Genomic DNA, 3547 nt, shown 5'->3' with positions numbered 1-3547 from the left:
GCTCAGGCTGGTCTCGAACTCCTGAGCTCAAACAATCCTCCCGCCTCGGCCTCCCAGAGAGCTAGGATTACAGGCGTGAGCCACCGCGCCCGGCCAGGACGTCATTCTTTTTCTTGTTGATATTAGCGCATTGTCTGGGTGTATGGTACGTTACCGTTAACGTCACACTTTATTTGGATTTTACTAGTTTTTCCCTAATATCCTTTTTCTGCTCTGGGATTCCTTGTGGGATACCACATGACATTTAGTTGTCATGTCTCCTTAGCTTCTTCTCTCTGACAGTTTCTCAGACTTGACTTGTTTTTGCTGACCTTGACAGTGTTGAGGAGTGCTGCTTAGGTATTTTGTAGAATACTCCTAAAATTTGGGTTTGTTTGATATTTTTCTCATGATTAGATTTGGGTTATGGGTTTCTGGGAGGAGGACCACAGAGCCCTTTGCTTTTCACTTACAACTTTCAATAGCTCCCGATTTCCCTCAAGATAAAATTCAAAAACTTGTGCTCACTTCAGCAGCACCATATACTAAAATTGGAACGACACAGAGAAGATTAGCATGGCCCCTGCGCAAGGATGACATGCAAATTCGTGAAGCGTTCCACTAAAAAATAAAAAAAAGGATTAAAAAAAAAAGAAAAAAATTCGAAACCTCAACGCTGACTGGGAGGGTCTTCCATGGCCCGGCTCAGCAGCCCCTCAGCCCACGTCCGCTTCCCTTCTGCCTTCTCCACCCACACCTCAGGCTCCAGCCTGCTCCTGAACAGGGCGAGGACTTTAGTTCTCCAGGCCTGGCCGGTGATGCCTTCCTCTCTTTTCTGTCTGGGAAAGTCCAATCCACGTATCTGCTGTGACCTAGCTCTAGGCCTCGTTTTCCCCAGAGGTCCAGGATTCCCACTTCCCACTTCCTGGCTTGCTCAGTGCTTCATCCTCGGTGTCTGTCCCACAGATGTCTGACCCAACAGCTGCAGCAGCTTCTCCCCGTCTGTCTCTACCCGGCAGCCTGAGACGGGTTCAGGGCTGGTAATGAATAAGGGAGTGAGCCAACTCTTTCCTGGTCCTCTGTGTCTGGGGCCGGCCCATTCCTGCGCCAGACCTGAGAGTGGGGACCTGTGGGCTGGTCGTCTTTGCAGCCTCAGAAGGAGGCGGGATGTGGCCTGAATGGGCAGCCTACAGGTGTGTATTGAAAGAGTGGAGATACTGGTGTCTAGACCCAAGAGTCTCTCCAGGGGTAGGGTCAGGGGTCATTAGGGTCATTCTAACTCAGAGGTATCACTGAGCCATGGAGAATTTACAGGAAGCTCAAGGTCAAAGCTGCAAATGACATCACTGCATTTGGGATGCCTGACCGTTTGAAATGCAGCGTCTTGCCTTTGGCCAGGCCATTTTCCAGAAGAGCAGCAGGAGTTGGTACAGGAAGGTGAGTCTGGGCGCTCCTGGTGGAGGGCCAGGGTGTAGACAAGGACTGTGGAAGGGGGTTAAAATAAGTATGGGGTCAGGCCCCACCAAACCCGAGAAGTTAGGGGCTCTTCATGCCTCTGACACATCTGCCACCCCTTTCCATGGGTAGTGGCCCGGTTGCTCAGATCCAGAACAGCCACCCAGCTCGCTTGATGACCAACTGCAAAGTCACTGAACCCAGGCTCCGGGCAGTGGGGCAATCTGAGCCTGCGCAGCTTGCCCTCTGCTCTGCTCCCAACCAGATCCACACTAGAGACCTGCAAATGCCCAGCTTTTCCTGACACTCAAGGATTCATGTAGGAGATTATTTTTGTTTGTTTTTTTAATTATAGACAGGGTCTTTCTCTTTCCCCAGGCTGGAGTGCAGTGGTGCAACCATAGCTCTCTGCAGCGTAGAACTCTTAGGCTCAAGCGATCCTCCTGCCTCCGCCTCCTGAGAAGCTGGGACTACAAGTGCACCCCACCACTCCTGGCTAAAGAAGCAGATGTTTTGCATGGGGCCCAAGGGTGGCAATCGTGCTCTATGGAGTTAGTAGCCACTTCTGGACTCCTCATTGAGGCCAGGCTGCCCTTGGTCCTTTTTGGCCATTCCCCAGTCTCGGGGTGTGCTCTTCAGTGGTGGGTTGAGCAGCTCCCAGCCACCTTCAGCCCCCTTCTGGGGCCACCTCACCACACACCTCCAGCCAGCTGGCTAGGGGCTGCTGCCGCCCTGTCCCCATCAGGCCCCTGTTCCCAGGAGGCCTGTCTGGCCCAGCCTCCCTTTGCATAAGCACCTAGCTACCTGTGCAAACACTGCATGGGACAGGCCTGTAAAAGCCAGCAAGTCGGGTGTGGTGGCAAGCTCCTATAGTCCCAGCTATTTTGGGAGGCTGAGATGGGGGGATCACTTGAGCCCAGGAGTTCAAGTCTAGCCTAGGCAATGTAGCAAGACACTCTCTCTAAAGACAAAAAAATAAAGCCAGTACAGATGCTGGTGCTGTTTGAGATTGGCTTGGGCAGCCTCTGGTTTTCCTGTTCTGATGCTATCATACTTGTTCTCACTTCCCTGGTTCTCCAACCCCTACCTGCCCCACCTATCTCTGCCCTCCAGCTCCTTGGTGGCTTTAGGCCTTATAGCTCCAGTGCCCTGTTTTGGACACATTTATCTGTCTTGACCACTTCGTACTCCCTTGGACACAATTTGAGCATCTGCCCTCTGGCTTTGGATGCTGTGGCCTCTTACCTGGCCCAGCTCTCCCAGGCTTAGACTCCAAACCCACCTCTATTTGACAAGGGAAGAGGAAGGCATCTGGAATTTATTAAGTACCTAAATAAGTTCAGAATATTATGTTTAATCTTCCTGACTACCTAATTAGTTACATGTTTCCCCCATTTTGCTGGTGAGAAAAATAAGGTACACAGAGGTAAGATGAAGTGACCTGCCCAATGTCACACCACAGAGTGGTAAAGCCAGGATTTTAACCCACGTCTCTGTGACTCTAAAGTCCAGCCAGAATTTCTGGTGAAGTGTGTGTTCATATTTTTTGCCTATTTTAAAAATTGGGTTGTTTGTCTTCTTCTTGATGAGTTGTAAGAGACCTTTATATATTCCAGATACGAGTCCTTTGTCAGATACTGTTTTGCAAATATTTTCTCTTAGTCAGTGGTTTTTCATTTTTTTTTTATCAGTGTCTTTTGGAGATTAAAAGTTTTTCATTTTGTTAAAATTCAACTCGTCGATTTTTTTCTTTTACAGTTTGCGCTTTTTGTGTCCCATTTAAGCAATCTTTGTCAAACCCAGGGTCACCAAGATTTCCTATGTTTTCTTCTAGAAGTTTTGTAGTTTTCACTCTAACATTTAGGTCTATGTTACATTTCAGTTAACTTTTGTGTATGATTCACTTTTGCGTATGGCTATCCAATTGTTCTAGCACCATTTGTTCAGAAGATTATTCTTTCCCTATCGAATTGCCTTGGCACCTTTACCAAACATCAATTGATCATATATATCTTCATCTATTTCTGGATTATTTATTCCATTGATTTTTGTATGTTTATTTCTACACCAATACCATACTGTCTTGACAACGGTAGCTTTTAGTGAATCTACA

The sequence above is a fragment of the Propithecus coquereli genome, unplaced genomic scaffold (assembly GCF_000956105.1).
Source record: "Propithecus coquereli isolate 6110/MARCELLA unplaced genomic scaffold, Pcoq_1.0 Scaffold66, whole genome shotgun sequence".
NCBI classification, from domain to species: Eukaryota; Metazoa; Chordata; class Mammalia; order Primates; family Indriidae; genus Propithecus; species Propithecus coquereli.
This window is presented reverse-complemented; position numbering follows the sequence as displayed.